Genomic DNA, 11569 nt, shown 5'->3' with positions numbered 1-11569 from the left:
CAACCGCCCTACCTGTCAGCCCCGTTCATACACCGTGGGCGCCAACCGTGGGCGGCAAAACACCCTCTCCTCGCCCGAAATAGTTACCGACAAATATTTGGGAGATGCGATATTACCGTCCTATCCCCAACCGACGAGACGTCCAAATTTGTAACGGGGGATAAGCTCGTAACTTTCCCATATTTCAGACAGGCGCATCCCAAAAACATGGTTCCCCGTACCTCTCCCTCCATTTTCCCATTCATACACCGTCCATGCTAGAACACCCCATTTCCACACCAGCCTCCGTCTGCCACCCCATCCATCACCGCCGTCCTCCACCACATCCATCGCCACCGTCCTCCACCATGCCGGAGCGCCTACCAAGACCGCGTCGTCCACTGCTAGAGATGGACGTTTCTCATCCACGGCAACGGACCAATAGCCTTGCATCGCGTCCTCTCGCTTCATCGGTGCGTCGTCCTCTTTGTCGGGGCCGCTCACACGACCTTCTCTTCCACCGCGACGGGACTTATCCCTCGATGCACCCGTGTACCATCGCAGATCTGCTTCAACGCCACTGACAGCCATCGCACCCCCGATGCCTACACGACGCCGCAAGAGAGGTGGTACTTCATATCTCATCAACTTTTTGATCTCAACCAGAAAATAGATCTTAACTTGGTTACTCTACTTTCTTTTCCGCTCTTAGAATTTAGTTCTTAGTTCGAAGAAAACAATGGATGCTAAATATCATTTCTCCGGTTTGCAGCTCCAAATCTGCCATGGCACAACCATAATACGGTTTAATTGATCATGCTTAGGGTTTAATTGATCATGTTGGTTCCGTGGTGGTTTCTTTAATAGAAATCAGAGGGGAGACCCTCTTTTGCTAAAAAAATATATGCTTAGAGTTTCCCCCTTTTATGACCACTATACGATCAGAATACATGCTTCGTGTCATAATAACACTGCTCCACCCATCAAGCTAAACAAGCTTAGTTGTTCAAATACGAATCTGATATTATTAAAACAGAGTTGTTTAATTGGTCAGCTAAATGTTCCTAAATTAGTTTCGAAAATGCATGTTCGCCGCTTGGGTGTGTATCTCTGTGTGTGGTCTGGTCAGCATGGTTGGGGAGGTGAACTTTGCATATGCAGGGGTTTATACGGAGACACTCTCCGAGTTGAAACCGCAATGCATTCCATAGATAATCTGACTACTTTTTATGTTTTCTTGAATCTCAGATTCTGAACAGCATCATAATGATTATGAGCTTGCGTGCATGAAAAGAATAAAGCAGAACAATGCCATGGCTGTCAAACTTGGCATTAAGGGACTGAAATCAAGTCTGGATGCAATGCAATGCAAACACTCTCCACCTACAGATTCATGCTCAGAATATGATCCTAACAGTGATTCTGAGCTAGAGGGAGACCTAAGTCAGTGTAGCTCCCTAGTGGAGGAGTCAGAGGAAGATGCCCTATCTTATTCACCCATTAAGGTACTTGCTCTAACTTTCCAAGGTTACATTGCTCGCACATATCTTGCAACTGATGCTTTGCATTGCTTCTACTTTGTTGAACTGCCATTAGCTTAGTTTACACATCGTGTATGTGAATACGCCCTGCCTATCCATTTTCAGTACATATTCCATCTGTCATCATACCATATTTATCCATTCAAATGTTGTTCTTGTGTATCAGACGTTCAAAAGGAAGAGGGCGATTGCTGATCATGGAGGAGCACAAGCAAAGTATTTGGAAAAGGTACTGGCACCTGATAAATATAATAGCCCATTAGGTGTAGTTGCAATATCACCTGACCCGCAAAATACCCCAACTCTAGCAGACTCTAGCCCTACTACACTGGTCATTTCTGATGCCCCAACTCAGCAGACCCCAACTGCAGCAAACAGTATGATTATGCCAGTTGACATAGCACCAGCTGTACGACGCAAAACCCCCATTCCAGCAAAGAGTACACCAAATCCAGTTGCCAAACCCCTTTTCAAACCAGAGAGAGCCCCAATGGCAGCAAATAGGACCCCTGTTCCATTTCTTCCCAGTTTAGAAGACGAAGCTTATGTTGTTGTCAAGAACTTTGTGCGCATCTTTCCTTCATGGAAAGATTATACCGCAGACACAGAACAATTTCCAGTCTTCCTCCGCAACTTACGCGTAAGTAATGTACTAATGTTATTCATAGTCATTACTGCATATGTTTCTGCTGATAGAAGACACAAGGTTTCATTCTTTTAAATAGGCGATGCGCAAACTGGATTGTGATGGCGAGCAAGGGTTGGTTGCGCTTTTCAAGCACTCGTTGATGAAGTATCGTTCCTAACTGAGGCAAGCACACTTCGATGGCAAGCCTCTGAACGAAATTTCTGTAAAGTCTCCGGTGCTACATTTATCCGACGGTGACTCGAATAATCTTGTTACACATTGGTCTCGGTTGCAGCGCAAGGTACTGTCTATGATATCACAACACAATTTGAACTACATTTCTGCATTTGCCTTAATGTCTCACTTGTACAAAAACTGTTAGCAGAAGAACATTCGTTCTCAAGGGACCACAGAATCTCGCAACTATACTGCACACTGCATTGCTCTTGTGAGTACCTCTTGCCCTGTATGACCATACTTACTTTCATAGCTGTTTGATTATGTAGCATCACTGCACATGTTAGCCTCGTAATCGTCCAGTTGGTGGACATTATAAGATCCGTATGGACTCTTACATGAATTTAGAATCAACCCAATGCTTTTGAAGAGGTTTAGCTCTGCAGTCCTCTTGTAAGGACTGAACGTGGTCTATCACTGTACTTACATTAACAGCTACTCCCTCTGTCCCATAATATAAGAACATTTTGTACAGTACACCAGTGTTCAAAACACTCTTGTATTATGGGAAGAGGGATTGGTTCATTTTGTAGCATTCTGCATCTTATCTCCCTCGCCCACCATTTACTAAAAAAGATCAGATCTATATTTAATCTTACCAACAAGTAGAATACACAGACAATGCCAGTGCAGAAGTGTAGCCCATTGCTCTTGTCAGTACATTTTGTCCTGTAACGCTTGTACTTCCAGGGATTGGTAGTTGATTATGTAGCATCAATCTGCATCTTATCTTCATTATCCTCTATCCCTTCCAGTATTATCATATCTATAATTACTCTCTACAAAATGTAGAGTACAGGCAATGCTTATGAAGAAGATTCTGTGCTGAAATTCTTGAGTTATCCTTCCCTTGCCATGGAGAAGGGCATTATAAAGCCGGTGTTAACTGTTAATGTAAGCCAGTCCTTCTAAAGCCTTTATCCTCAACTGCTGTTTAATTTGCTCATACTCCCTATCGTTTACTGCTGTTTAGTTTGTTGTTTCTACCAAAATGCATGTTCGTAAGAACCATAAGTTCTAAGTTTTACTTGTAAAACCAAATTCCTTATTCATACCATGCACATTACTTAATACTCCCTATATGTATGCTTGTTTTTGTGGATCTATAATCAAGTGTGTGATGAAGCAGCCCACATTTGCACCTTGTCATCTCCTGTTTTATCTTACTGATGTGGCTGATGATATGAACAACATGCCATGCACATTATCCAAAATAGATACAATGATTTTCTTTGCCCTTCATATATGCTTGTTGTGTTGACATGGTAATCCAGTAGTGTGGTGAAGCTCCCCGCATTATGAACAATGCCAAATTATCCTATTGATATTTTGAACATACTCTTTATTTTCTAATTTGAAATTGGATAGAATTGACAGAACAGTTATCATCTTTATTTATACACGTGCAAAACCTGTCATCTCTCTGCTTTGTTTCAGGGTGATATGCCTGATGGCATGCACAAGCCTGCTGAAGGCTGTGAGACAAACCCAACATATATTGCACCAAAGAAGGCAAAACATCTTGAAGATAGCGAGACAACCCCAAAGTCTTGTCTTGATGCAGTGTTCAAGTTACCTGAGACTAACAGTCAGACAAGCTCACATAATTCGTTGTCTGAGTCAGTTCGACTTCTTCTGTCCCAAGTTCTAGCAGAAAGGCATTCTGCAACTCAACTTCGACTTGAATTCCTATCTCTAAGAAAGATTGCGGAGAACACCAATGAGAACCTCATCACTAAACAGCTACACCTGGAAGCTATGACCGACATGCTAGGCCGGTCTCACAGCCTTGCTCAGCAGCTTGCGCAGCAGTTCCCCTGCAAGGCTAACCTTTCTTGAACTGTCTTGGAAGTGGTCTCAGTTCAGTATTATTTTGTTACGCTGCAATGGTGCCCAGTTTTTGTAATCTGCTTCTTCGTTGCGCTTTATGATCAATGGTGGCGAACTTTGATGCCCAGTGGATGTAATATACCTTAAATCCTTTATTGTGTAGTGTAGGTTTATTCTTAGTTACTATGCCGTAATTTCTTTATTGTATAGAGTAGGTTTGTTCTTAATTCCTACTAGTTACGCAGCAGCCCGAAATGAACCCCGGCCCATGATTGTGCGAATCAAATCACGGGCTTTTAACAGGCCAAAATTGTGTGGGTCCTTGTTTGGCCCAATCAGATATCGGCTGCGAGCAGGTCGGATGCAAACCGCGCCGTAGTTAGGCCCAACTATATGACGGGCTTTTAATAGGACGAAATTAATATAGGGCCGAAATGTTAAACGGGCCCTTAACAGGCTAAAAATAATATCAGGCCGAATTACTAAGTGGGCCTTTAGCAAGTGGGCCCAAAAGCATAGTGTCCAGTTGACGGGCCGAATCTGATATGGGCCATAATTGAGCCCAAAGCCTCTTAAAGGGCCGGACCTGATCTGGGCCGTAATTTGGCCCAGAACGTGGTAGGCTTTTAATGGGCTGGATCTCATATGGGCCACTATTAGGCCTGGAGCGTGGCAGGCCATTAATGGACCGGATCAAATATGGGCCGGCATTTGGCCCAAAACATGACAGTCAGTTAATGGGCCAGCCTACTAGGGTCCTCAAAATCTTGTGGGCCTACAGCTGGGCCGGCCCATTAATGTCGGTGAAATCTCGTGGGCCTTTAGCTGGGCCGGCCCATTATGACCCGCAAGAATCTTGTGGGCCTTTACCTGGGCCGGCCCATTATGGCACACAAAAATCTTGTGGGCCTTTACCTGGGCCGGCCCATTATGGCCCGCAAAATCTTGTGGGCCTTTAGCTGGGCCAGCCCATTATGGTCTGCAAAATCTTGTGGGCCTTTAGTTGGGCCGGCCCATTTAAACTTGTTGGGCCGTGCCACGTGTCGACGTATCATAGGCGCCTTCTGCCCAGTGAGTGGATGACATCTGTCCCGACGATGAGCGGACACGTGTTTCCTCTAGCCAATGATGATTTTACACGTGGAAAATCCCCATTGGTCGGGGCTGTTAACGGGTTATCGAATCCAAAACCAGACCCGATAGCTTAACGGCGTTCCGTTACGGTGGATGCCACATGTCAGTCACCCTTAACGAAAGCACTTTTGTGACGCGCAATTTATCGTCATGGAAGTGGACACTTCCGTGATGATAATTTTGGTAATGTCATGGAACACTTCTACGACAACATAGGTATCACTATCTTGATTTTGTCATAAATTTGTCATGGATGTACATGCATGACAAAAAAAGCAACCTACTGTGACAAACACGTATCATCACAGAAGTGTATTTTTTTGTAGTGATGTGAAGTGTATGCCATCAATTGCAGACACTTTGATCTGGCTTACCTGTTTCTGTTATGTTGCCTAATCGCAAACAGTTAATCCTTCTGAAGTGTATGCCTTCAATCACACACACCTTGATCTGGCTGACCATTTCTTTTGTGTTGCCTAATCACAAACAGTTCATCCGAGTGAACCGTATGATGTATATCGCACACACCTTCATCTAGCTGCCCGTTTCTTTTGTGTTGCCTAATCACAAACAGTTCATCCGAGTGAACGTATGCTCTATATCGCACACGCCTTCATCAGGTTGCCCGTTTCTTTTGTTCCGCCTCATCGCAAACAGTTCATTGGACTAAATCGTATGCCCTAGATCGCACACACAACTAAAATCTGAACCGTGTTTGATGCATCCTCCATTGCAAACGTTTTGCACCTTTTTTGATGGTTTTTTTACATCCCCGTTTGTGATTGATGCATCGCACACAGTTTCGTGAAAGGGTCTCTGATCGTAGTGTCGCGTTAGCACAGCATCCTGTAGTAGTGGTGGCCCGAATCTGGGTAAACAGTTGTGTGTCTTGTCCATTTAGTTCGTCGAGCTAGGCCGTGAGATTAGCGAGCAGGCAGACTGGGGAGGACAAGTTCTTCGCACGCACCCCAGAGTTCGAACCTCTCAAGGGTCTGCAGAACCCGAAATCCGACATTTGACGTGCCAGGTAGGGGTGCATTGGAGCCTTTCTTCTGCCGGTCGACTCGCCACTGCTCCACCGCTTCCATGGCTGATGCTCGTCGAACCCAAGCTGAGCGCCGGGCTTCCCTCGCCACTTGCGTCTCCCAGATGGCGCCTGCCGGTGGGCCTCCTCGTCGTTCTCCATCGCATGCCGCCAACGCCGTCACCGGCCCGGCGGGGCACGAGCAGCAAGCTTCGTCGCTGCACCCCTCCGTGCAGCGTGATGGGCGCACCGCCACCCCGTCGCTGACACCGGCTGGTTCATTGTCCCATGCTCGTCGTGGCCCGGCGGACGCGCAGTCTGCGCTGCTCATGGCGCGCGAGCTCCTGCGCTACTGCCCCGTCGACGACCTCTACGAAGACTGGCTGGACCGCATCGCTGAGCTCGTCAGCGCCGCCGAGGGCTATCCTGCACCATCTCTCTCGCTGCCTCACCCGTCGCCTGCTGCGGGTGACGTGGCCCACGGAGCACCTCCTGCACCTCCCCGTCAAGACGCCATCTTGAGCCAAGGCCCGAAGTCCTGCGGCGTGACCCGCCGCGTAGGGCGCCGACGCGTGAAGAAGAAAACTGCCAGGTGGTCCAGCGGCCGCATGAAGATGCTCGAGCACTCCCAGCGCCACCACATCAAGACCGCGCGCCGCCTGCGGCGGTGGCGCGTGAGCGCCAAGATCAAGCTCCACCTCCACGACGGGCACCCATAACCATGGCGGGTTGCCGCGCCTTCACTCCGAAGCTGTGCAGCGTCATCTCGCCGGGGAAGTTCAAGCCCGACCTGTCTCCATGCTACGACGGCACCCCCGACCGTGCTGAGTTCCTGCAGCTCTACGAGCTGAGCATCATGGCGGCCAACAACGACGAGAAGGTCATGGCGAACTAGTTTCCCATGGCCCTCAAGGACGGCGCGCGCTCGTGGCTCCTAAACCTTCCCGTAGGATCGATCTCCTCCTGGGGTGAAATGCAGCGTTTTGTCACCAACTTCAAGGGCACTCGCGATCGCCCGCTGACGGTGTCCTGGACTAGGGGGTACTCACCGCGTCGTCTCCCGACCAGCTAGATCAGGCCGAGGACCCCCATGATGATTCACTAACGGGCCACTTCGGCCAGCCCATGTCTAATACAAGGAGGATTCCACAAGTCATGGCGCACAAGACAAGGACTCCTCTAAACCCTAGGCCTACGGTGCATATATAAACTGAGCCCAGGCTAGTCAATGGACAATCTAATATTCACTAGAACAATCTCGTGGTGGATTACATGTACTCTGTACTATCCCCCATATGAATACAATCAAAAGCAGGATGTAGGGTATTATCTCTTCGAGAGAGCCCGAACCTGAGTAAAACCTTGTGTCCATGTTACCATCGCTCCAAGACGCCTAGCTTAGGACCCCTACTACGAGATACGCCGGATATAGAACCGACATTGATGCTTTCATTGAGAGCATGTTGGGTGATCACCACAAATCGATGAGATTATCAAGGCAATTTTTGTTTGTAGATCGGGCTTGGGAAAACTATGCAGTACGCGGATGCTGGCGTTCACCATAGATCTTTTGCACATCGGCAGGAACGATCCATCTATAGAGAAAAGCGTTCATGAAACAATAGCAAGGAAAGTCCTAACCGTGCCAAACTTTGCAGCATGCTTCTCCATATTTAATGGATATCACCGCTTTTGTTCGGCCATACGCTAATCTGTCCACTTGATCGGCTTCTTTTTTCGAGAGTATGCAAATTGTGTACCTTAGCTTTATAGACGAGAGAGATATGTACAAGAATTACAGACGATGGAATGCACTTCCACACATGGCATGCACGTCCACCCCACCACTCCACGCGCTAGGCTACTACTCTATACCATGACGATCTCCTCTCCCTCTCGCCGAAGCCCAAAGCTTAATTTCCTGGTGGATTATATCGGCTGCTCCCCATTCATTGGTGGTGTTGCTGTTGCAAAAGACTCTGTCGTTTCTCTGTTTCCATAGATTCCAGCAGACTAAAATGCTGATTGTGTCGAATCCTCTCCCGTATCTCTTATCAATGCGCTTTCTAGCCGACACCCACCAATCACCTAGTGTGTCCTCCGTGGTTGGAAGCAGAGCTAAGTCAATGCCCAACTGTCTTAAGCACAAAAACCACACTTGTCTCGCATAGACACATTGCAGGAGTATGTGGTCCACTTTGTCCTCCTTTTGGTCACATAGGAAACATGCCGCGCTGTGATCTTGCAAGCCATGCCTCTGTCTGCGATCCGAAGTCTAGACTCTATACTGAAGTGCAAACCACATGAAGAGCTTGCAAGTCATCGTAGCCCAACTGCGCCAGACAGCCGAGGCACATTGGAATCTTACTCCTCCCTCACACATCATTTTGTACGCCGATTTAGCCGAGTACTTGCCGGTTGCATCCCATTGCAAGATCGGGGTGTCCTCCGAGTCAGAGGTGAGCTCCATGTCTACCAGCACCTCCCACAGCCTGATGAACTGCAAGAGCTCCTCTATATTCATCTCTCCCATGATATCTTTCGTCCATGCATGAAGATACAAGGAGTCCTTCACGTTCCTCCTGTTAACCACTGATGACCCACAAGTATAGGGGATCTACCTAGTCCTTTCGATAAGTAAGAGTGTCGAACCCAACGAGGAGCAAAAGGAAATGATAAGCGGTTTTCAGTAAGGTATTCTCTGCAAGCACTGAAATTATAGGTAATAGATAGTTTTGTGATAAGATAATTTGTAACGAGCAACAAGTAACAAAAGTAAATAAAGTGCAGCAAGGTGGCCCAATCCTTTTTGTAGCAAAGGACAAGCTTGGACAAAATCTTATATGGAAGAAAGCGCTCCCGGGGACACATGGGAATTATCGTCAAGCAAGTTTTCATCCTGTTCATATGATTCGCGTTCGGTACTTTGATAATCTGATATGTGGGTGGACCGGTGCTTGGGTGCTGCCCTTACTTCGACAAACATCCCACTTATGATTAACCTCTATTGTAAGCATCCGCAACTACAACAAAAGTATTAAGGTAAACCTAACCATAGCATGAAACATATGGATCCAAATCAGCCCCATTGCGAAGCAACGCATAAACTAGGGTTTAAGCTTTTGTCACTCTAGCAACCCATCATCTACTTATTACTTCCCAAAGCCTTCCTCTAGGCCCAAATAATGGTGAAGTGTCATGTAGTCGATGTTCACATAACACCACTAGAGGAGAGACAACATACATCTCATCAAAATATCGAACGAATACCAAATTCACATGACTACTAATAGCAAGACTTCTCCCATGTCCTCGGGAACAAAGGTAACTACTCACAAAGCATATTCATGTTCATAATCAAAGGGGTATTAATGTGCATATAGGATATGAACATATGATCTTCCACCAAGTAAACCAACTAGCATCAACTACAAGGAGTAATTAACACTACTAGCAACCCACAGGTACCAATCCCAGACTTAGAGACAAGAATTGGATACAAGAGATGAACTAGGTTTTGAGAGGAGATGGTGCTGGTGAAGATGTTGATGGAGATTGGCCCCCTCCCGATGAGAGGAGCGTTGGTGATGACGATGGTGATGATTTCCCCCTCCCGGAGGGAAGTTTCCCCGGTGAAACAGCTCCGCGAGAGCCCTAGATTGGTTCCGCCAAGGTTCCGCCTCGTGGCGGCGGAGTCTCGTCCCAAAAGCTTGCTTATGATTTTTTTACTCAACGAAAGACTCCATATAGCAGAAGATGGGCATCGGAGGGCCACCAGGGGCCCATGAGGCAGGGGGCGTGTCCAGGGGGTAGGGCGCGCCCCCACCCTCGTGGCTAGGGTGTGGCCCCCCTCTGGAACTTCTTGCGCTCAGTATTTTTTATATATTCTGAAAATGACTTCTGTGAAGTTTCAGGACTTTTGGAGCTGTGCAGAATAGGTCTCTAATATTTGCTCCTTTTCCAGCCCAGAATCCGAGCTGCCGGCTTTCTCCCTCTTTATGTAAACCTTGTAAAATAAGAGAGAATAGGCATAACTATTGTGACATAATGTGTAATAATAGCGCATAATGCAATAAATATCGATATAAAAGCATGATGCAAAATGGACGTATCAACTCCCCCAAGCTTAGACCTCGCTTGTCCTCAAGCGAAAGCCGAAATCAAAAAATATGTCCACATGTTTAGAGATAGAGGTGTCGATAAAAATAAAATACGGACATGAGGGCATCATGATCATTCTTAGAACAGCATCTTATATAATTATTGTCATATGATCTCTTATGCTAGAGTAATAATTCAATCACAATTTCAAGTATGAACCATAAACTCCATTGAAAACTAACAAACTATAATCTCAGTCATTGGAGCAATTGCAATTTATCATAACATAGGAAAGAGTCAATATAAGAGCTTTTCAGCAAGTCCACATACTCAACTATCATATAGTCTTTCACAATTGCTAACACTCACGCAAAACTTATGAGTATGGAGTTTTAATCGGACACAGAGAAATATAGGGGCTTATAGTTTTGCCTCCCAATGTTTTACGTCAAGGGTAATGTCAATAATAATAGTTCATGAAAACTCACATCCAATTAGCCATATATACCAGGATCTTTCCAACATATTGTGCTTGCCAAAAGATAAAATGTAAAAAGGAAAGGTGAGGATCACCATGACTCTTATGTAAGGTAGGGGATAAAAGTAAACGATAGGCCCTTCGTAGAGGGAAGCAGAGGTTGTCATGCGCTTTTAAAGTTGGATGCACAAAATCTTAATGCGAAAGAACGTCACTTTATATTGCCACTTGTGATATGAACCTTTATTATGTAGTCCGTCGCTTTTATTTCTTCCATATCACAAGATCGTATAAAGCTTATTTTCTCCCACACTAATATGTCATACATATTTAGAGAGAAATTTTTATTGCTTGCACCGATGACAACTTACTTGAAGGATCTTACTCAATCCATAGGTAGATATGGTGGACTCTCATGGCAAAACTGGGTTTAGGGATATTTGGAAGCACAAGTAGTATCTCTACTTGGTGCAAAGGATTTGGCTAGCATGAGGGGGAAAGGCAAGCTCAACCATGTTGGATGATCCAGGCAATATAATTTATCTTAGATGTAAGAAAACAAAACCCATTACGTTGTGTTCTTTGTCCAACATCAACTCTTTAGCATATCATATTTT

Source organism: Triticum urartu, chromosome 4, assembly GCF_003073215.2.
Source record: "Triticum urartu cultivar G1812 chromosome 4, Tu2.1, whole genome shotgun sequence".
Classification (NCBI taxonomy): Eukaryota; Viridiplantae; Streptophyta; class Magnoliopsida; order Poales; family Poaceae; genus Triticum; species Triticum urartu.
Note: the sequence above shows the minus strand (reverse complement) of the source record.